At 47.4% G+C, this 23,704-nt stretch overlaps 3 non-coding genes across 3 annotated transcripts; 1 reads left to right on the top strand and 2 right to left on the bottom strand.

Moving 5' to 3' along the window:
* Positions 1-2,997: 2,997 nt before the first annotated feature.
* Positions 2,998-3,070, bottom strand: TRNAR-CCU (transfer RNA arginine (anticodon CCU)). Its single transcript has one exon. It is a non-coding gene; the product is annotated as a tRNA-Arg (tRNA).
* A 9,185-nt stretch (positions 3,071-12,255) lies between these two features.
* Positions 12,256-12,328, bottom strand: TRNAR-ACG (transfer RNA arginine (anticodon ACG)). The gene has a single exon. It is a non-coding gene; the product is annotated as a tRNA-Arg (tRNA).
* Positions 12,329-21,925: 9,597 nt separating this feature from the next.
* Positions 21,926-21,998, top strand: TRNAR-CCU (transfer RNA arginine (anticodon CCU)). Its single transcript has one exon. It is a non-coding gene; the product is annotated as a tRNA-Arg (tRNA).
* Positions 21,999-23,704: the final 1,706 nt, after the last annotated feature.

Raw genomic sequence — 23,704 nt, 5'->3', positions numbered from 1 at the left:
CGAAATGTACCTAACTTAAGGGAACGGCCTCTTCCTTTCCGCTTACTTGTCTATCACTTAAAATCTTCCCATCCGCCACCAAGGCCTCTGTTCAGCATAGCAGGTGAGGCCGCCTGGCTGAGGTACTTGTCATCCTCCCCTGTTGTATCCACGACCCAATGTCTCACTCTCCAGGATACTGCGCTTGTGGACGCAGAGGTGGAATCCCTCCCTGAGTCCGAGGGAAAAACCAACCCTGGAGGGTAAGCAGATTAAGAAAGAGGAAATATATTTTTTTTTTTTGCTACTTGCTTTTGCGTCGCACCGACACAGTTAGGTCATATGGCGACGATGGGACAGGGAGGGGCTAGGAGTTGTAAGGAAGTGGCCGTGGTCTTAGTTAAGGTACAGCCCCAGCATTTGCCTCGTGTGAAAATGGGAAACCACGGAAAATCATTTTCAGGGCTGCCGACAGTGGGGCTCGAACCCACTATCTCCCGAATACTGGATACTGGCCGCACTTAAGCGACTGCAGCTATCGAGCTCGGTAGGAAAGAAATAAGAATATCTAATGAGTCGGGTCAATAATGATAATAATTGTACCGGGCGGTACACCTCCACGCCGCTAATTTAAAATGTGCGCCAGTTGAAACTCTTCTGCTGGAGGAAGTCTGAACTTTATTGACGGTATTAATTTTCAAGTTTCTCAGAAGATGTCACTACGTGGAAAGTTTGGAGTTTTTGAACTGTGCCACTTTTGATGTATTTTTGTTTTACCGGTAGTAAGAAGTGTGAACTTTCTCTTCTAGAGGACACTACTGAAAAACTACAATGGTGCACCCTAGTGCGATGTGAAAGAACTATTTTTTGGAGAAATTTTGATTTCAAAAGTTTGTTTCTTGTTAAATTTTTTTTCTGTTATTGTTTAAGTTGGCTGTATACCCCTCTCTTTCCCCTTGTTTTGTATTTAGCCAATCCCGAATTTCTTTAATTAATTTCTGACCAATCTGATGTATCTTCCCCCAACTTGAATATGCTGCTTATCCCTAACCAATAAAGTGATTGTGGGCGGGTGTTTTCTTCCCTGAAATGCCTCGAACTTTCCGCGAGAGTATATAAACTGCTGATTTTTGGGTCTCTGCGCCACTTCTGTACCATCTTCCCGTGTGTAAAGTACATAGCAGGGGGCGGGAAGCGCCTCTTTCTTCGGCAGCGGTCAACAACAGGTAATGGCCGATTAATAACTTCTTTCTTTGCTAGCTCAGCAGTTTAACTCTCGGGGCGGGTCCGAAGTTTTTCCATAATGTAACCTTCCTTAAAATGTAAAGACCCTTGGTATCTATTCTATCTTTAAACTGCATATCGGGATAGAGAGTGCTTAACCCTCTCGAGCTCCCACTCATATTGTTTTGAGGTGAACTTATTTTTCTCAACCTATTCTTCTTTAACGTAATGTAAATTGTTTCTTTCTTAAGTCACCTCTTTAGTATGGGATTAGCCCTTGTATTAACGGCCTAGTGCCAAGTAGGTTTTAAACAAAGTGTATTAGGAGCGCAAGTTCGCCTCCTCTCAAATTGTTATTTTAGAGGTCATGTAATTAATCTTTTCTCACTTAATAGACCTCAGTAGGTTGGGTATTTTACCCCTGTGTCTATGTCCTGAGAGGACAACTTGAAGGTGGAGTTTGGTGTGGCCTTTGAGAGGCTTAAAGTTTGAGAGCGAGTGGCTCTTTCTTGAAAATTGAGTGTTGTATGCCTCGAGGAGGCTTTTCTTTGTAATTTGGAGCAAGTGCTCCTGAGCATGAATGGGGTTTTCTGCCCCTCTGTTAAAACTTATTTTGGAGTAAGGTTGGGCTGATTGCCCAAGAATTGTGAAGCCGGGGCGCGAAGCCCAAATCCGGTAAATATTGTAACTACATTTTGTTGACTTGCTACTCTGTACCTGCCATGCTTGTTATTTCTTTATTTTGAAAAGAAAATATAACCTTGTTAATTTTACATGAACTCTAATTTCGTAGCTTGAGACCCGTTCACACCCGCACCTTCTTTCACCTCTAACTACCGCAAAAACACGGTAACAATAATTATAACGATTGCTGAATGAAGTCTGTAACTCTGTTGTAGCGTTACAGATTCCCAGAGACGCTGAGGTGACGGAATGTTGCCTTACGGTAGTATATCTACCTACACCTACCTACCCACCTACCTACCTACCTACACGAGCTTGGTGAATTTAAGGATTTTCAAATACCACCAAAGAAAGGCGAGTTCGGAACACCGACTTAGCCTCAGAAGTCGAGTGCGGTACCGTCTGAGCTACTCAGCTCTGTGTGAAAGTTGATGTGAAAGACTCCCAATGGCGACGCTAATTCATCATCATCATCATCATCTGTTTACCCTCCAGGTTCGGTTTTTCCCTCGGACTCCGCGAGGGATCCCACCTCTACCACCCCAAGGGCAGTGTCCTGGAGCTTCAGACTCTTGGTCGTGGGATATAACTGGGGAGAATGACCAGTACCTCGCCCAGGCGGCCTCACCTGCTATGATGAACAGGGGCCTTGTGGAGGGACGGGAAGATCGGATGGGATAGGCAAGGGAGAGGGAAAGAAGCGGCCGTGGCCTTAACTTAGGTACCATTCCGACATTCGCCTGGAGGAGAAGTGGGAAACAACGGAAAACCACTTCGAGGAGGGCTGAGGTGGGAATCGAACCCACCTCTACTCAGTTGACCTCCCGAGGCTGAGTGGAACCCGTTCCAGCCCTCGTACCACTTTTCAATTTTCGTGACAGAGCCGGGAATCGAACCCGGACCTCCGGGGATGGCAGCTAATCACGCTAACCACTACACCACAGAGGCGGACGCGACGCTAATTTCTGGCACCAAAATGTTTCGGCTTGTTACTTTTTCAGCAGGAATGGGGGTTTCCTACTTAATTAGCGCTAGTTTGTGGGTGGTACAAAACTTATCTTGAGGAGTGTACGGTTAGATTTTCCAGTAAAACTCCTTGGGAAAAACGATTACCCCTGGTGGGACTCGAACCCACAATCCCCGGTTTAGGAGACCGATGCCTTATCCATTAGGCCACAGGGGCTGATGTGTTCTGGATGATGTTCTCTCCCCCAACACAACTTCGGTGACCTGTAGTCTTCAAATTGCGCTACGTCCTCTGATATAGGCTACTGTAATTATGATCTAGGCTCCCTGGGGTCACGGATCATCCCTATGAAGGCCCCGGAAATAATACCCTGGATGGGAACTTTTCTGTCCGCTTCTGTGGTGTAGTGGTTAGTGTGATTAACTGCAACCCCCGCAGGCCCGGGTTTGATTCCCAGCTCTAAAGAGAGATACGAGGACCATAACGGGGTCCACTAAGCATCGGGAAGTGAAATGAGTAGAGGCGGGCTCGATCCCCACCTCAGCCGTCCATGAAGTTGTTTTCCATGGTTTCCCACTTCTCATCCAAGCAAATGAGGTACCATCCCGCCAATTGCCTAGAGCAGAAGTGGGAAACCACGGAAAAAAACACTTCCAGGATAGCTGAGGTGGAAATCGAACCCACTTCTACGAGGTTGACGTCCCGAGGCTGAGTGGACCCCGTTCCAGCCCTCTTACCACTTTTCAAATTTCTTTGCAGAGTCGGGAGTAGACCCCGGGCCTCCAGGGTTTGTAGCTAATCACACTAACCACTACACCACAGAGGCGGACACCAAACGATTTCATGACATCAAATGAATGACGTAATATGCTGTCAAATAATACCAGAATGTCGGCCGGCAAGTTAGTGGAAGTGGTGGCATAGATTCCTTATCTCTAGATTGCACGTCTGTAAGCTATAGTAGTTTTAATGAGTAACTAGAGTCGTGGCCGTGAAGCCTAAGGGAGAAGGCATCGGACTTCGGATCCGAAGATTGCAGGTTCGAATCCTATCATGGTCGAATACGTTCGTTATTTTGTTCCAATCCGACGGACGAATCGCCATATGCCGACGCTCCAAATTAACATTGCGGCGGGGTTTGGAATTGAACCCAGGCTAGTGACTAGGAATGTATACCACCACTCCTATCCTGCGAGCCAACGTTCTCGTGGTGAATATTTTTTTTTTTCCAACGGCGCTCGAAGCGGCTAACCACGCTGCCAGACGGTCAGATTTATTGATCATGTCCTCCAGGTGGGTTATGAATTTGTTCTTTTTTTACTATTGTACCGGGAGGTACACCTCTACGCCGCTCATTTAAATCTTGCGCCATTAAAAACTCCTCTACAGGAGAGACACCGAACCTGGAACTAGACCTACTTAAACTTTTCCTCAGAAATTGTCACTACAGTAATTTTGTTATTGTGAAGTTTCCAGAATTGTGTGTATTTCTACTTGTTTTTTTTTTTTTCCATTCATCAAGAAGTTTGGATATTCTCTCATAGATGTCACCGCTAAAACACTATGATTCGTTCAATCATTTTTGGGTTGGCAATATTGATCTTTTCTTTCCGCCAGTTTTGAATTCAGCCTATCCCTAATTTCTGTAATTAATTTTCAGCCTATCACAGGTTTCTTTTTTGATTTTATGTGTAACTTTTGTATCCACCAATAAAATTCTGTGGGTGTGTCTTGATTATTCATGAAACATCTCCAACCTTCCACGAGCTGACTGCCGTAGTGAAAGGACATACGTGCCTCTCGCTGCGCTCTCTCTCTCCTTGCCAGGCGCTCTGTACTTTTCAAGTATCAGCCAGGCACTTGTACTTATTAGTACATTTTCGAAGGAGCATTGTCTGAGCTGTAGCACTTCTCAGTGCTCGCTCTTTCTTCTGTTTCAGGTTATCTTACAGGAGGACCAAGATGGAGAAGCCGACCCTACCAGTGAGACTGGTCGACTACGACTACCAGGGAGCCGTCGAGAAGCTGCTGGACGCGCTCGACACGGCGGATGTCCCCAGCTATGAACGCCCGGGACTGGTGGTGTTCAACCGGCCGGGGGAAAGCGACTACCAGGGGACGCTGCGCGTCTTCGACCACCTGAATGCGACTGCGGAGTTCATCGGAGAGCCACTCCTGCCGATCATCGGCATTATGGTTGCTTCCTGGGCGATCATCATCTGCCCTAACGACGCAGCCAGCTTCAGGGTCTACGAGGAGCGCGCGTCCCAGCAGTTCCAGGTTGCCCGGCTACCAGGACTCAGGGAGCACCTGGACGTCTCGGGCTACCAGGAGGCAGCCTCGCAGACGGAGCCAACGACCGAGGACGACGGCGGCGCTCCCGAGCGCCGCGACGGCGCGACTCCAGTTGGAAAGCTGTACTCTACGAAGTACACGCAGACCAACAAGGCGACAACCAGGGCGAAGTGGTCGCAGACGCAGGCCTACCAGGAAGGGCCTGTTACCCGGGCGCAAACCAGGAACGCGCCCGTGATGGTGGAAAGCAGCACAGCGGTGAAGAAGGACGCCCCCTGGCGTACTGAGACTGCTGCCCAGGTCCAGCCTGCCTGCACGTCTGTCGAGTTGCAGACCTCGATGTGCGCCCCCCAGGACTGGGAACGCAGTCGAGTGTTATCACCGACCGACGCCACCGCCGCCGCCAGCCAGGAGAAAGAAGAAGATGGCGACGCAGAGGAGCCGCCAGCTACCCCGGGGTCACCAGGCCGGAAGGAGGGCCACCAGGGCGAGGCCTCTTCCCCAGCCGAGAAGCAACCCTTGGGACCGACCGACGCCACCGCCGCCGCCAGCCAGGGGAAAGAAGAAGATGGCGACGCAGCGGAGCCATCAGCCACCCTGGGGTCAACAGGCCGGGAGGAGGGTCACCAGGACGAGGCCTCTTCCCCCGCCGAGAAGCAACCCCCGGGAAGAAGAAGAAGACGACGCCGCACCAGGAAACAGAAGGCGACGCTGGCTCACCAGGAGAGGACCGCCAAGCCGCAACCCAGGACTGCTCCCAGGGTAGCAGTCAACCGAGGAGCCAATCAGGAGAGGACCTCAGCGGGTAGCGGCAGTCAGGTGAGAGTGAAACGTCCCCCTCAGCAGCTCTTGCAGTGTTTCCGCTGTCTGAGGTGGGGCCACCGTCAGGTCAGCTGTGGGCTCGAGGTGAGGTGCAACCGCTGTGGTGGTGATCACTACTACACGGCCTGCGCAACACTTAGAAACGCGCCGGTGTGCGCCAACTGCTCGGGGGGCCACCCGGCCTCCCATCGCAGTTGCCCTGTCTACCGGGCCATGGCGCGGGCAGAGAGGAAGGAGGCCCGGCGCCATGACCCACCCCCTTCCAGGAGGCCCCCGCCTCGGCGGGCTTGGCCTCATTCTCCGGGATCGGAGACTGGGTACGAGGTACCCCAAGGAGGTGGAGTCGTGCGACAGGCCCTAGTGGTACTCGACGCATGGCTCCGCAGCCGGCAAGGACCGTGCTAGTCACAGCAGTGCCCAGACGGACTGATCCCCAGGTGATGGAATGGCAAGGAATTGGTTTATGTATTGTGCATGTTACCTGTTCCTAACTAACACAACCTCTGGTCTTTTTCCAGCCCACATCCTTGCATGTGCTATCACAAGATGTCAGGTTTTACATGTAGGCTCTTTCTTCTTTCTGCCTATGTGGTTTTTCCCTGACCCTTCAATACCATACTTCAACACCATATACCTAATACAATCTCGCCTGGTAGCGTGTCTGACATGGAAACAGGCAGATACTCCTTGTATCACTTCCCACTCTTCCCTGCTATCTCTTTCTTCTTCTTAGAAATAATAGCATGTCGGAGGCCATGTAGATTGAGTCGTTGGTCACGCGGGGGGAGCGGGCTTCGGGGGCCCCCCCGAATTAAAAAAAAAAAACTCCAGGACTGCCCTTGAGGCGGTAGAGGTGGGATCCCTCGCTGAGTCCGAAGGAAAAACCGACCCTGGAGGGTAAACAGATTAAGAAGAAGAAGAATTAAAACATCACGACACACTTAATTGTTCTTTAAACGTCAAATACACTAACTTTCACGAGATTTGGCTATATTTCACATTTATCGCGATTGCGAAAAACTACCATCCGAGTCATGTGTATACTTCACCACGTGGATTTGACTGTATGTGTAAGTTACATACCCCTGTCTATTGCCTAGGTTCGTTCGTTCGTAATCTGTTTACCCTCCAGTGTCGGTTTTTCCCTCGGACTCAGCGAGGGATCCCAGCTCTACCGCCTCAAGGGTAGTGTCCTGGAGACTCAGACTTTGGGTCAGGGATACAACTGGGGAGAATAACCAGTACCTCGCCCAGAAGGCCTCACCTGCTATGCTGAACAGGGGCCTTGTGGAGGGGTGGGAAGATTGGAAAGGACATGCAAGGAAGAGGGAAGGAAGCGGCCGTGGCCTTAAGTTAGGTACCATCCCGGCATTTGCCTGGAGGAGAAGTGGGAAACCACGGAAAACCACTTCCAGGATGGCTGAGGTGGGAATCCAACCCACCTCTACTCAGTTGACCTCCCGAGGCTGAGTGGACCCCGTTCTAGCCCTCGTACCACTTTTCAAATTTCGTGGCAGAGCCGGGAATCGAACCCGGACCTCCGGGGGTGGCAGCTAATCACGCTAACCAGTACACCACAGGGGTGGACCTATTCCCATACGGGAAATATGACCGGAAAAGTGCGTGTTGTTTTATTCTATATTATCATGTACCCGCGACTGCACCTGCTTTTATTCATTCAGCAACCGAGTTTGATAGCTGCAGTCGCTTAAGTGCGGCCAGTATCCAGTATTCGGGAGATAGCAGATTGGAACCCCACTGTCGGCAGCCCTGAGGATGGTTTTCCGTGGTTTCCCATTTTCACACCAGGCAAATGCTGGGGCTGTACTTTAATTAAGGCTACGGCCGCTTCCTTCCCACTCCTAGCCCTTTCCTGTCCCATCGTCGCCATAAGACCTGTCTGTGTCGGTGCGACGTAAGGCAACTTGCAAAAAAAAAAAAAAAAAAAAAAAAATTCAGCCATTAGTTGCTTTTCAACCATTTATTTAAAAGCAAAGACAATATGAAAGAGCATATTATATCAAAGAAACAAAGTTATTTTTACACATAGAGCTTCCGGATAAACTATGAGGGCCATTCACAAAGAAACGAGCCGGAGGCTATAAAATGAAAAACACCGAAAGGATCGTAATGCAATTGACTGTGGAAGAAGTCGTAGTCCCTATAAGAGCACTGAGGGTCTAAACTCTCCGCTGGAGGGACATGGGTTCTCACCACGTGACAACAGAGCGAACACGCGCGTCCGTTGATCGTCCACTGCACCCAGTCGTGCTGACAACAGTGAAATGGAAGCTTCAAAAGAAAATCAAAGGGGTGTAGAGCGTTTCCTAACAGCGGAAGGTACCGAGCTCGATAGCTGCAGTCGCTTAAATGCGGCCAGTATCCAGTATTCCGGAGATAGTAGGTTCGAACCCCACTGTCGGCAACCCTGAAGGTGGTTTTCCGTGGTTTCCCATTTTCACACCAGGCAAATGCTGGGGCTGTACCTTAATTAAGGCCACGGCCGCTTCCTTCCCACTCCTAGCCCTTTCCTGTCCCATCGTCGCAATAAGACTTATCTGTGTCAGTGCGACGTAAAGCAACTAGCCAAAAAAATAAAATAAAAAAATAACAGCGGAAGGAGTGAAGGGAACGAAAATTCACCGAAGAATGGCACAACTGTACGGAGAGCACTGCATGTCCGTTGCAAGTACCAAGGCGTGGCACAAACGATTCAGGGAAGGACGGACGTCGTTGGCCGGTGATGCACGCTCTGGAATGCCACACCGTATTACCGATGCCATTGTCCAGCAGGTGGATGCCCTCGTTATGCAAGACCGGCGAGTTATGGTAGCAGGCATTGCCGCAGAGGACCGAGTGAGTCGGGCGGACGTCGGAACTTTTCACGCCATCATTAAGGACAGATTGAAATTTCGCTCACAGTAGTCAACCAGCACAGGAAGCATGTCGAATGGATCTCTCTCTTGAACATCTGCTGCGTTATACCAAGGAAGGGGATGAATTCCTATCACGAGTGGAGACGAGACGAGGCATGGTGTAATCACTTCGAACCCGAGTCAAAATGACGAAGTCTCCAGTGGAATCATTCAGGGTCGCCGCGACCCCCCTCCCAAAAAAAGACCAAGATGAGTTAAAGAATGCTCTGAGAGGCAAACGATTTACCTCGGACGACGGCGTCAAGCAGTACGTTCGGAAGTGGTTCACAACGCAGCCCCTGGAATTTTACGAGACGGCCTTTCACCACCTTGTGTCGCACTGGGACAAGTGCCTCAACAGCGCTGTGCAGTACTTTTGAAATAACAGTATAGGTTCTCATTTTATAGCCTCCGGCTTGTTTCTTTTTGAATGGCTTTTATATATGATGTGTACTTCCATTTAGAGCTAACAGTAATATGGAACTCTTGAACAAGCAACGTACAGTTGACAGTGGGAGAAGCACGGTTTCAAAAGATCGAGTCCTACAACTTTAAACGATTGTCCTTGTGCCTTCTTCTTCTTCTTCTTCTTCTTCTTCTTAATCTGTTTACCCTCCAGGTTCGGTTTTTCCCTCGGGCTCAGAGAGGGATCCCACCTCTACCGCCACAAGGGCAGTGTCCTGGAGCTTCAGACTATGGGTCGGGGGATACAACTGGGGAGAATGACCAGTTATTCGCCCAGGCGGCCTCACCTGCTATGCTGAACAGGGGCCTTGTGGAGGGATGGGAAGATTGGATAGGACAGGCAAGGAAGCGGGAAGAAAGCAGCCGTGGCCTTAAATTAGGTACCATCCCGGCATTTGCCTGGAGGAGAAGTGGGAAACCACGGAAAACCACTTCCAGGATGGCTGAGGTGGGAATCGAACCCATCTCTACTCAGTTGACCTCCCGAGGCTGAGTGGACCCCGTTCCAGCCCTCGTACCACTTTTCAAATTTCGTGGCAGAGCCGGGAATCGAACCCAGACCTCCGGGGGTGGCAGCTAATCACGCTAACCACTACACCATAGAGGCGGACTTGTGCATTGTTGATGCACAAAATGAAGCTCAAACGAACAGGGAACTGCAGACGTCTAAATTGAAATGGTATATCTGAAGGGATGATTTGAATCCCTGTTATCGCCCGCGGCAAGTCCAGTCACGATAGCGGCTTCAATAAAAATATCCGGACCGAGCTCGATAGCTGCAGTCGCTTAAGTGAGGCCAGTATCCAGTATTTGGGAGATAATAGGTTCGAACCTCACTGTCGGCAGCCCTGAAAATGGTTTTCCGTGGTTTCCCATTTTCACACCAGGCAAATGCTGGGGCTGTACCTTAATGAAGGCCACGGCCGCTTCCTTCCCACTCCTAGCCCTTTCCTGTCCCATCGTCGCCATAAGACCTATCTGTGTCGATGCGACGTAAAGCAACTAGCAAAAAAAAAAAAAAAAAAAAGAAAATCGGCATCTGTTTCTTGACTGTTCCATTGCAGAGGGAAGGGGGATTCATATTCCTGAAAAGGTTAATCGATGCCACGATCTTCCTCTCCAAGACGTTCGAGGGTACTCCAGGTGACTCCAAGTTGTTCAAAATCTGTGCAGTTGACAGCCTCATCTGTATTACATGTCGTGTCAAAAGACTTATAAATTTGTAGGGCACCGGGTAATTCTTATGAAAATTACTTTTTGACGACGTTGACAGCTTCATTTCTTGGAGCAAGAATTGCTCTTTGACACAGCCACGCGTGATCGGTGGAATGCTGCGCTCAAGTATGTTGAAAATTTCAGATCTCTGCATGCCGTAGGTTTCGCTGGGTATCGCGCACATACACAAACATATATTTCCAGATATCACTGACTGAACGAAAATGGCACCTTGAATGATATACGTATTACTATTTCTTGTATATTAACGTCTATCTTATGTACTAGTCTATATGTTTCCTCTAAATAAAATAATAAAATATACTCGTAAGATTGAGTTAGTTGAAAGAAAATATAGTTCACATTTTATTGGGGTTATAGCGAAATCCTTGTATTCCCTGAAACTTTAAGTGAATGAAACGAATATCGGCTAAATAAATAAAAAGAACGACTAAAATATATATAATAATTACGAGTAATTAATCGAAGCAGGTCTTTGTCTCTATAAATATCCATGTAAGAATACGCCTATGCTATTCGTAAAAATTTCAGATCTGTGCATTCCGTAGATTTGCCTGGGCGTCACTTGAAAACGTCGTACGAGGGCTGGAACGGGGTCCACTCAGCCTCGGGAGATCAACTGTGTAGAGGGGATAGGGGTTTGATTCCCACCTACGCCATTCTGGAAGTGGTTTTATATGATTTCTCACCTCTCCTGCAGGCAAATGCCGGGATGGTCCCTCTTCCTTGTCTATCCCTTCAAATCTTCCCAACCCCCAGAAGGCCCCTGTTCAGCATAGCAGGTGAGGTCAGCATGGCAAGGTGCTGGTCCTCCTTCCCAGTTTCATCTTCCGACCTAAAGCCTCCCGCTCCAGGAGACGAAGAAACTAAGAAGATAAACTGACGTAATAATGTCTTTCTGTCTTTCTTTCTTTCTTTCTTTCTTTCTTTCTTTCTTGGTTTCTCCCTCGGTCTCAGTGAGGGAGGGATCCTACCTTCACCACCTCAAAGGCAGTGTCAGAATTCTGGCAAAGAAATAATATTGTCCGCCTCTGTGGTGTAGTGGTTAGCGTGATTAGCTACCATTCCCGGAGGTCCGGGTTCGATTCCCGGCTCTGCCACGAAATTTGAAAAGTGGTACGAGGGCTGGAACGGGGTCCACTCAGCCTCGGGAGGTCAACTGAGTAGAGGTGGGTTAGATTCCCTCCTCAGCCATCCTGGAAGTGGTTTTCCGTGGTTTCCCACTTCTTCTCCAGGCAAATGCCGGGATGGTACCTAACTTAAGGCCACGGTCGCTTCCTTCTATCTTCCTTGCCTATCCCATCCAATCTTCCCATCCCTGCACAAGGCCCCTGTTCAGCATAGCAGGTGAGGCCGCCTGGGCGAGGTACTGGTCATTCTCCCCAGTTGTATCCCCCTACCCAAAGTCTGAAGCTCCAGGACACTGCCCTTGAGGCGGTAGAGGTGGGATCCCTCGCTGAGTGCGAGGGAAAAACCGAACCTGGAGGATAAACATATTAAGAAGAAGAAATAATACTAATATAGACTTCATTCAGCAACATGGATGCAGTCTGCAACAGGCCTCACACGTCCCGTAGCACTGAGTAAGTTACTCCTTTTCTATTGAGGTCACTGGTCAACTCAAAGTACACGAAGCACAGAAGCAGTCTTCTAGTAGTAAAACGTTACCGACCCTGCCAGGATTCGAACCTGGAATCTTCTGATCCGTAGTCAGACGCGTTATCCGTTGCGCCACAGGGCCATATGTTGCTGCGATGTTGTGATCTTTCCTTTACGAAGAAATGCTAGGATGTATTATGATCACTGTCGGGATATTTCTTTGCTATAAGCTTTACGTCGCACTACCACAGGCCGGTCTCATGCTGACGATGGGATAGGAAGAGGCTAGAATTAGGAGGAACTGACTGTGCAATCCCAATATTTCTGGTGTGAAAATGGGAAACTACTGAAAACCACCTTCAGGGCGATTTAGTCTGCGTTGATCGCCACGTGGGGGTCCGATGTTAAAATAAAAAAAGTCTGGAAGTGAGAATGGATGTTCGCCTCTGTGGTGTAATGGACATATTGTGCAATGTCCAGAAAAGGCCCATTCTTCGTATGCAAGCTTTGTTGTAAACAACTCTCACAAACAAGAGCAAGTCCAAGGCCGTATGCTTATTTCGTATCGTTGAGACGAATGCGGTACGTAGCGCTGTGGCGCAGCGGATAACGCGTCCGACTACGGATTAGAAGATTTCAGGTTCGAATTCTGGCAGGGTCGTCATATTTTAGTGGACCTTCGGACGGTGAAGTATGTTATGACTAGTGAAAGGTTTTTAAGTTACTGCACCTTTTTAAAATTATAGTTATTTTCTACAGATAAGTCAATATATGTATGTGGAGATATGACATTTGCGAAACAAACATACCTGCGTTTGCCTGGAGGAGAAGTGGGAAACCACGGAAAATTACTTCGAGGTTGGTTGAGGTGGGAATCGAACCCCTCTCTACTCAGTTGACCTCCCGAGGCTGAGTGGACCTCGTTCCAGTCCGCGGGATAGTAATTTTTTCTTCTTCTTCTTCTTCTTCTTCTTAATCTGTTTTCCCTCCAGGGTCGGTTTTTTCCCTCGGACTCAGCGAGGGATCCCACCTTTACCGTCTCAAGGGCAGTGTCCTGGAGCTTCAGACTCTGGATCGGGGGATACAACTGGGGAGGATGATCAGTACCTCGCCCAGGCGGCCTCACCTGCTATGCTGAACAGGGCCCTTATGGAGGGATTGGATGGGACAGCCAAGGAAGAGGGAAGGAAGCGGCCGTGGCCTTAAGTTAGGTACCATCCCGGCATTTGCCTGGAGGAGAAGTGGGAAACCACGGAAAACCACTTCCAGGATGGCTGAGGTGGGAATCGAACCTACCTCTACTCAGTTGACCTCCCAAGGCCGAGTGGACCCCGTTCCAGCCCCCGTACCACTTTTTAAATTTCGTGGCAGAGCCGGGAATCGAACTCGGACCTCCGGGGGTGGTAGCTAATCACGCTAACCAATACACCACAGAGGCGGACATAGTAATTTCTACCGATTTAAAAAAATGCTATTTGTTCGGGGCGTCGACCCACGTGGACCTTTTGCCCCTACTGGCACCATATTATATGAACCTGCATGTAATTGGAATGGCGGTAGTGTGGAATGTTGTGTGTGAGGAAAGGAAGTTTAAGAACGTCACAAACACCCAGTCCCCAAGCCAGGGATATTAATCATTACAATGAGAAACCCCTGACCCGGCCGGGAATCGAACCCGGGGCCGCCGGGTGACTAACCACTACACCACAGGTGCGGACTTTAAAGTTACTGTGAGTTGTTAAGTCCGTACGCACTAACGGCGAGGTTTCTCCCTGGGAGAGGAAAACGCTTGACTCGAGTATCTCGGGGCTAGAAATCAGGATCGTCCACATCAGGCAGATGTCTATAGGGAACTCCTATTTTAAACGCTTCAGTGTTTCCTTTTGTATGTAGTTGCTCGCAGTCTTCTCACGAAAAACCACGCCATTTTGATAGCTGCCTGTAGATCTTCTACTCTATCCTGTCATCGCTATATCTTGCTGATTTGAGAACAGCGTCTCCTTGTTCTGCGTGATACGACTTCAACATATGTGCATATTTTACTAATCCTCTCCTTCATCACATTGGGTGTCTCAGTTTGATGGTTGCTGCTGTTGCTGCTGCCGACATGATCCAGGGTTTCTAGTCTTCTTTCGGGTCTATTTGAAACATGTTCATTTATTCTACTGTAATCTTCCTTCCCGTCTCTTTTAGAGCAGCTGATCGACGGTAACTTTATTTGTTGTTTGATTTGACTGTATAATGATTGAATGATGTTCAATTATTTTCAATATTTTTTCTGTGATGGTTCTTTCTCATTTTCTCTTCTAACTTCCACGTTTGATAATGGATCATTTCGTTTCTTGAAGTTTTAAAGTCCGCCTCTGTGGTGTAGTGGCTAGTGTGATTAGCTCCCAACCCCAGAGGTCCGGGTTCGATTCCCGGCTCTGCCACGAAATTTGAAAAGTGGTACGAGGGCTGGAACGGGGTCCACTCAGTCTCGGGAGGTCAAATGTCTAGAGGTGGGTTCGATCCCCACCTCAGCCATCCTGGAAGTGGTTCTCCATGATATTCCAATTCTCCTCCAGGCAAATGCCGGGATGGTACCCTTGAGTCCGAGGGCAAAACCAACCGTGGAGGGTGACTGTTCCGGTATGAACTTCTTCCGACAGCAAGCAAGCTTTCTTTATCGTTTGGGGATGTCATGATGCAAATTCGTTTTCAGCTTACCTCACTTTCGATTTTGTTATACTTCTTGCCCTTTTTCTGCTGTAGTACTTCTTTGTGGTCTAATTTTCTTCGGTGTCTGTTTAACCTCCATGGTTGGTTTTTCCCTCGGACTCGGCGAGGGATCCCACCTCTAACTAACGCCTCAAGGGCAGTGTCCTGGAGCGTGAGACATTGGGTCGGGGATACAACTGGGGGGCTGACCACTACCTCGCCCGGGCGGTCTCACCTGCTATGCTGAACAAGGGTCTTGGTTGGGGATGGGAAGATTGGAAGCGGCCGTAGCCTTATGTTAGGTACAATCCCGGCATTTGCCTGGAGGAGAAGTGGGAAACTACGGAAAACCACTTCCAGGATGGGAATCGAACCCACCTCTACTCACTTGACCTCCCGAGGCTGAGTGGCCCCGTTCCAGCAGGAGTTTCGGACTCAAGCCTGGACGTTAGGAGTACGTTTGAATTCACATATACTAGTTGGTCGCCTTCCGTCCTGCCCACCAGGTAGCCATGATCGTTAAAGTGTCAAGTCTTTATGAGCAGCTCGTTCGAGTTTTGTTGGCGGAAAAGGGTGGCTGGAAGGGTACGAGAGGTTGTGGTAGACAATTTCTAATCACTAGAGTACGGGCCAAAAGCCTGGATTAAATTACAAACCTCTCCGCTGTGTCATATAGAGAGGGGGCATATGAAGCAGATGAAGATGATTCGTACGTCAGATGGTGATGTTAAGCTTCGAGCAGATTTCTATGTGTTTTTAACAGCAGCTGGTTATTCGCCGACGCCGGGTTGCTTGTTTTCTCTACTTCATTATCATCCCCACATATACAAGCGCGCAGTTCACCCAGAGTTGATATTTCCCTCGGACTCAGCGAGGGATCCCACCTCTACCGACTCGAGGGCAGTGTCCTGGAGCATGAAACCATGGGTCGGTAGCTGATACCAAGGCCCCACACTGCAGGCTGCGCAGAAGCCTGTGACTGGGGAAGACATGTCCATGCGCGTACCGCCATGTTGCGGGCGCTCCTCAACTTGATGCAGAGATCGTATGGAATTCATGCTTTAACTTACATTTCGCACACATGAAAACATCCGCCTTATAAAATTAATGACAGCCTACACCGATTTACACAAATCCTTTGGATAGCCTATAGGTGGCGCACCTAAAAGATTAGCAGACTGAATAAGAAGACTGAAAAATACACTACTGCAAACATACACTAGCGGTACCTCGAAAATGATCATGTAGCTCACTTTAATATAAGGGTCATGTTTGTAACTGATGTGTTTGAACATTGTACGTATGGCAAGAAGGCCAGACTCAAAGGGAGAGAATCACGTGGCAATCTGTCTCTTGAGAAACCTAGGATCAACAATTATTTAGCTTTATTGTAAATATGAAGACATGTTCAAAAAGCGGTCTATAACTTAAGTATGATTACATATCGTGAGATAAAAATTACCTGTCTCTCAGCAGGCTGGAGAACACATAATATCTACAAACTCCTGTACCGATAACAATAATCTTCAATATCAACAAAAAAGGAAACCTGTGAAATAAAATCTTTCTATGAAAGGTAAATAGCTTATGATTCCTCTCAGATAAGTCATTACAGCAATACTATTTTTGCTAGTGGCTTTACTTCGCACCGACACAGATAGGTCTTACGGCGACAATGGGAGAGGAAAGGCCTAGGATTTGGAAGGAACTGGCCGTGGCCTTAATTAAGGTACAGCTCCAGCATTTGCCTGGTGTGAAAATGGGAATCCACAGAAAACCATCATCAGGGCTGGTGACACTGGGATTCGAACCCACTATCTCCCGGATGCAAGCTCACAGCCGCACGCCCCTTACCGCTCGGTCAAACAGCAAATTTTACTCAATTATCTGAACAGATTGTTTAAAAAGTACATGACTGCAGAAATCTTTCTAAAACAATCAGATTCATGTTTTATCATTTTCTGAATACGAAATGCCGGCTCTGCGGTCTAGGAGTAGCATGTCTACTTCTTACCCGGAGGCTCCGGGTTCAATCCCCGCCAGGTAAGAGATTTATACGTGGATCTGAGTGCTGGTTCGACGTCCACTCAGCGTACGTGATTACAATTGCGGAGTTATCTGACGGTGACATAACGGCCGAAAGGATTCGCCTTGCTGACCACATGACACCTCGTAATCTGCAGACCTTCAAGCTGAGCAGCGATCGCTTGGTAGGCCATGGCCTTTCGGGCCTGTTGTGCAATGGGGTTTAGTTTGGTTTGGATACGAAATAACCTAATTGGATGAGTAGACGTTAAATCATTATGTTTGTGTGATTTGGATTTAGGTAAATGCTGCCTGACATTCGTTACACTGGTGCTAGTCTTCTATTTTATTATTTTTTATTATTATTATTGATATATACAGTCGTATCAGCACATACTTTATTAAAACATAACCGGTTCGAATCCCAGTGTCATCAGCACTGTCAAAATGGCTTTGATATTTTATAATGATTATAACTAGTCTTCTATTGTGTATTTCTTAAAATGAAATTATTGTATAGGGTTATTTTGAGTTTCTCTGCGAGGTTTAGGCTTAAGTTTTATTTTTTACAATTTGCTTTATGTCGCTCCATCACAGATAAGTCTTATGGCGACGATGGGATAGTAAAGGCCTAGGAATGGGAAGGAAGAGCCTGTGGCCTTAATTAAAAGTACATCCCAAGCATTTGCTTTGTATGAAAATGGAAAACCTTGGAAAACCATCTTCAGGGCTGCCGACAGTGGTGTTCGAACCCACTATATCCCGGATGTAAGCTCAAAGCTGCGCGGTCCTTACCGCACGGCCAAGTCGCCCGGTTAGGCTTAAGTAAGAATATTATCATTTAAAGATGTAAAACCCTCCTCATAATATCTTCTTAAATATTATTGCTTTTACAAACTCTTTCTGAATTAACGTTATCTAAGTACATAAAAATTGAAAGTGCGTTATAATTTTTCTCTAATATGAGCACCATGATTTACATCAGAAAGAAGATAATATGAAATTGAAAGTAAAGCACTTGCAAACAAAAAAATTAATATCATAGTGAAAAGTTAATTTGATCAGCGTTTTCTAATGCAGACTAGGATTGACAAGATTGTAATGAGCTTTGTTTATACTTTATATTTTCAGATTTTTCTGGAATAGCGTATTAACAATTTTATTGTATCCTTTTATTATAAAGCAAGTGGGAAAAATTGGAGAAAATAATACACACGATACTATTAAATAATTTTTCAAATAATTGATAATTTGAAGTAATACCTAACCCTAATATTAGAAGGTTTTATCAAGTTGTATCAATCATATCTGACGGATTCTATGCCCAGGTTTATCAAATTTGTAATACCGCTGCACAGTTTGTATGAAAAATACGTAGTCTTTTTCAGATCAGTTTTTTAGTTCTAAACAATTATCTCCGATGAATTGGAAAAATGAAAACAAGAAAAAGAAGCCTAAAGATTCTAAATTTAATGTCCATTCATTCTCTGAATCAACCACCCTATAATCTGTTTAGTTCTCGATTATGGTAAATGAAAGTTATTTTTTAACAGTTCAATTTCTACTCACATGTGAAAAGAAAAACCAGATCCCTTCATATAGCAGCCTGTACAAATGAAGGCTGCACACGAATTCTCCCTCGTGAATATATTTCCATTCCAGGGGTAATGCCTAACTTTAGGCCTAATATAGCCGGTCAATTTAACTAGCGTAATGTATCAGTTCTCACATTCATTGAAAATATTTGACAATATATTATCACTCCGTCACATATAATACCAAACCAGATCTACTAACAGGCATGATTCAAATCGAAAACATGCAAGGGTCTGTAAACATTATTACATGCTAGCCATGCATTCGAAGCTGAAGCGCCCGCAACATGGCGATGCGCGAAAGTGTTCAATATTCCGCTTAGCATCAGCGCGCTCTGTGAGTCTAGATAAGTAATATTAAAGTCTTTGGCTGATACTGCGGAGGAAGTCCAGTACCTCGCCCAGGCAGTCTCACCTGCTGTACTGCACAGGGGCCTTGCGAGGGGATGAGAAGATTGGGTAAAAGATGGAAGAAAGCGGCCGTGGCCTTAAAATAGGTACCATCCCGGTGTTTGCCTGGAAGAGAAGTGAGAAACCACGGAAAAACACTTTCATAATGGCTGGGGTGGGAATCGAAACCACCTCTACTCAGTTCACATACCGAAGCTGTATAGACCCGGTTCCAACCCTCCCACCACTTTTCAAATTCTGTGGCAGAGCCGGGAATCGAACAACGCCCTACGGGGGTTGCAGCTAATTACACTAACCTCTAGACCACAGGGGCTGGCAAAATAGTAATAAATAAATAAATAAATAAATAAATAAATAAATAAACGTCCACCTCTGTGGTGTAGTGGTTAGCATGATTAGCTGCCACCCCCGGAAGCCAGGGTTCGATTCCCGGCTTTGCTACGGAATTTGAGAAGTGGTACGGGGGCTGGAACGGGGTCCACTCAGCCTCGGGAGGTCAACTGAGTAGAGGTGGGTCGATTCCCTCCTCAGCCATCCTCGAAGTGGTTTTCCGTGGTTCCCCACTTCTCCTGGCAAATGCCGGGATGGTACCTAACCTAAGGCCACGGCCGTTTCCTTCCCTCTTCTTTGTCTATCCCTTCCAGTATTCCCATCCCCTCACAAGGCCCCTGTTCAGCAGAGCAGACTAGGTCCTCCTCTGCAGTTGTATCCCACGACCCAAAGTCACAAGCTCCAGGACACTGCCCTTGAGGCGGTAGAGGTGGTATCCCTCGTTGAGTCCGAGGGAAAAACAAACCCTGGGGGGTAAGCAGATTAATAAGAATAAATAAATAAATAAATAAATAAATAAATAAATAAATAAATAAATAAATAAATAAATAAATAAATAAATAAATAAATAAATAAAGAAATAAATAAATCAACCTTCGTCTTTCTGGTGTAGTGCTTAGTGTGATTGGCTGCCACCCCCGGAGGCCGGGTTAAATTCCAGGCTCTGCCACGAAATTTGTATCCTGGCATGAGGGCTGGAACGGGGTCCACTCAACCTCGGAAGGCCAACTGTGTAGAGGGGTTTCGGTTCCCACCTTAGCTATTATCGAAGTGTTTTAACGTGATTTGCCCACTTTTCCTCCATGCAAATGCTGTGATGGTACCTAACTTAAGGCCAAAGCTGCTTCCTTCCCTCTTCCTTGTCTATCACCTCCGATCTTCCCATCCCACTACAAGGCCCCTGTTCAGCATAGCAGGTGAGGCCGCCGGGGCGAGGTTTTGGTCCTCCTTCCCAGTTGTATCTTCCTGACTCATAGTCTCCCGCTCCAGGGCACTGCAATTGAGGCGGTAGAGTTGGTATCCCTAGCTGAGTACGAGGGAAAAACAAAGGCGGGAGGGTAAATAGATTAAGAAAGAAAGTAAATGACCTTAGCTGCAACCTTCGGGAGCCCTGGCTCGATTCCCGGCTCTGTCACGTAATTTGAAAAGTGGTCGCATTGCTGGAACTGGGTCAACTCAGCTTCGGGAGTCGAGTCAGTAGAGGGGGATTCGATTCCCATCTCGGCCATCCTTGAAGTGGTTTTCCATAGTCTCCGACTTCTTCAGGCAAATGCCGGAATGGCGCCTAACAAAGTAGACGGCTCTTCCTTCCCTCTTCATTGTCCATCCCTTGCGGTCTTCCCATCCACCCACAAGGCACCCGTTCAGCATAGCAGGTGAGGCCACGTGGTCGAGGTACTGGTCCTTCTCCACAATTGTGTCCCCCTAGCCGAAATCGCACTCTCCAGGATCAGCCACGAATTTTGCTGAGTTCGAGGGAAGAACCAACCCAGAGGGTAAACGGATTAAGAAAAGAAAGAAAGAAAGAAAGAAAGAAAAACGATTGAAAAAAAGTTATTTAAAAGAAATGTCATTAGTGTTACCCGTTGCGCCAGAGGGCCTATGTATTATTGATAATGTGTTGAAAGTCTTTTTTTTCTTCAGTGATATACCGGCGTATAGTGTTGTACTGGGCTCATCGGGTGGGTTGCAAAACCTTTCCAGGGCGCCGGCGTCTAGAGCGACGTTGATACACTACTACTACTACTACTACTACTACTACTTGGTCTACTAATGCTAAAAGTACCGGGCGAGTTGGCCGTGAACGAAGAGGCGCGCGGCTGTGAGCTTGCATCCGGGAGATAGTAGGTTCGAAACCCACTATCGACAACCCTGAAGATGGTTTTCCGTGGTTTCCCATTTTCACACCAGGCAAATGCTGGGGCTGTACCTTAATTAAGGCCACGGACGCTTCCTTCCAACTCCTAGGCCTTTCCTATCCCATCGTCGCCATAAGACCTATCTGTGTTGGTGCGACGTAAAGCCCCTAGCAAAAAAAAAAAAATGCTAAAAGTTGCCATACGTCACTGAAGGGGACGGCGGGCCTGCTAGTCGGTACCGCTGTCTCGCAGGCAAGAGAGATTAGACACAAGGAAGATGTTCGGAGAAGGTCAGACGGTTGGTGGCCGGAGCTTATATTGGGAACGTTCCCGGTATTCGTCTTGGTGCAGGAGAATGGAAGACCACGGAAAACCATTCTCAGGACAGCCGACGGTGGGTACCAGCCCCTCTCCGTGTCCCAGATACAGAGGCACTGAACTACGGAAGAGCACTGACCACCCCTCATCTGCTCAGTTGGTCGGACGGAATGAAGAACTGTCGGAATACGGAGCATCCGTGGTCACCTGCAGGCCGAAACGTACTCTTCAACCCCCGACGATTGAGACAACAATGTAAGACTCATCTGTAGAACAAAAGGAGGTATGTACCTTCACCTGTATAAATGCCTAAATGTATACAATATACGTCACAGTTGACTTCAAAAGGGTTATTCTAATAAAATATTTAAATTTTGTGCGGAGTAGACTTCTTTTTTTCTCCCCCCTAGATACACCTATGATCTGTGCAAACGAATGAGTGTCGTTTCGCTCACAGCCAACGTGTATTGAGGTTCCCCGTTCTGAGACACTGTGCACGAAGCCCCTGTGGCCTAATGGATAAGGCATCGGTCTCCTAAACCGGGGATTGTGGGTTCGAGTCCCACCAGGGGTACTTTATTAATTTAGTGAAATTTCATCAATGGAAGTTCATATTACGTGCAAACAGCCTATACATCAGGAGGAGTACGTTTGAATTCCCCATGTACTAGTTGGTCGCCTTCCGTTCTGCCCATCAGGTGGCCAAGATCGTTAAAACGGCAGGTCTTTATGATCAGCTCGTCCGAGTTCTGGTGGCGGAAAGAAGGTTCACTATCACAAGGGTGCGCGGAAGGGTACGAGAGGTTGTGGTAGACAATTTCTAATGACTACAGTGCTGGCCAAAAGCCTGGATTCAATTACAAAACTCTCCGCAGTGTCCATATGGAGAGAGGGAATATGACACTGAAGATGAGCCATCCGTCAGACGGAGATGTTCGGCTTAGAGCAGATTCCTTTGTGTTATGCTACAGCAGGTGGTTATGCGCCGACGCAGGGTTTCACATTCTCCCTCCTTCATTACCATCATCCCCACACATACAAGCGCGCCGGTCGCCCATGGGAATCATATACAAGTTCTGCACTTGATTTCTCCGGAGGCTAATCGCAATAAATAAATAAATAAATAAATAAATAAATAAATAAATAAATAAATAAATAAATAAATAAATAAATAAATAAATGTCCGATTCTGCGCTGTACTGGAGGGCTGGAACGGTGTCCACTTAGCCTCGGGAGGTCAACTGAGTAGAGGTGGATTCGATTCCCTCCTCAGCCATCCTCGAAGTGGTTTTCCGTGGTTCCCAACTTCTTCTGGCAAATGCCGCGATGCTACCTAACTAAAGGCCACGGCCGCTTCTTTCACTCTTCCTCGTCTATCCCTTCCAGTATTCCCTTCGCCTCTCAAGGCTCCTGTTCAGCATAGCAGGTGATGTCCTCCTCCGCAGTTGTATCCCACGACGCAAAGTCACAAGCTCCAGGACACTGCCCTTGAGGCGGTAGAAGTGGGATCCCTCGCTGAGTCCGAGGGAAGAACAAACCCTGGAGGGTAAGCAGATTAAGAGGAACAAATAAATAAATAAATAAATAAATAAATAAATAAATAAATAAATAAATAAATAAATAAATAAATAAATAAATAAATAAATAAATAAATAAATAAATTAACCTTCGTCTTTCTGGTGTAGTGGTTAGTGTGATTGGCTGTCACCCCCGGAGGCCGGGTTAAATTCCAGGCTCTGCCACGAAATTTGTATATTGGCAAGAGGGCTGGAACGGAGTCTACTCAACCTCGGTAGGCCAACTGTGTAGAGGGTTCTAGGTTCCCACCTTAGCTATTATCGAAGTGTTTTTCCGTGCTTTCCCACGTTTCCTCCATGCAAATGCTGTGATGGTACCTAACTTAAGGCCAAAGCCGCTTCCTTCCCTCTTCCTTGTCTATCACCTCCGAACTTCCCATCCCACTACTAGGCCCCTTTTCAGCATAGCAGGTGAGGCCGCCGGGGCATGGTTTTGGTCCTTCTTCCCAGTTGTATCTTTCTGATTCAAGGTCTCACGCTCCAGGGCACTGCAATTGAGGCGGTAGAGTTGGTATCCCTCATTGAGTACGTGGGAAAAACCAAGCCGGGACCTTAGCTGCAAACCTCGGAGGCCCTGGCACGATTCCCGGCTCTGTCACGAAACTTGAAATGTGGTCGGATCGCTGGAACTCAGCTTCGGGAGGTGGAGTCAATAGAGGGGGATTCGATTCCCATCTCAGCCATCCTTGAAGTGGTATTCCGT

Source organism: Anabrus simplex, chromosome 8 (genome assembly GCF_040414725.1).
Source record: "Anabrus simplex isolate iqAnaSimp1 chromosome 8, ASM4041472v1, whole genome shotgun sequence".
Taxonomy (NCBI): Eukaryota; Metazoa; Arthropoda; class Insecta; order Orthoptera; family Tettigoniidae; genus Anabrus; species Anabrus simplex.
This window is presented reverse-complemented; position numbering and strand designations above follow the sequence as displayed.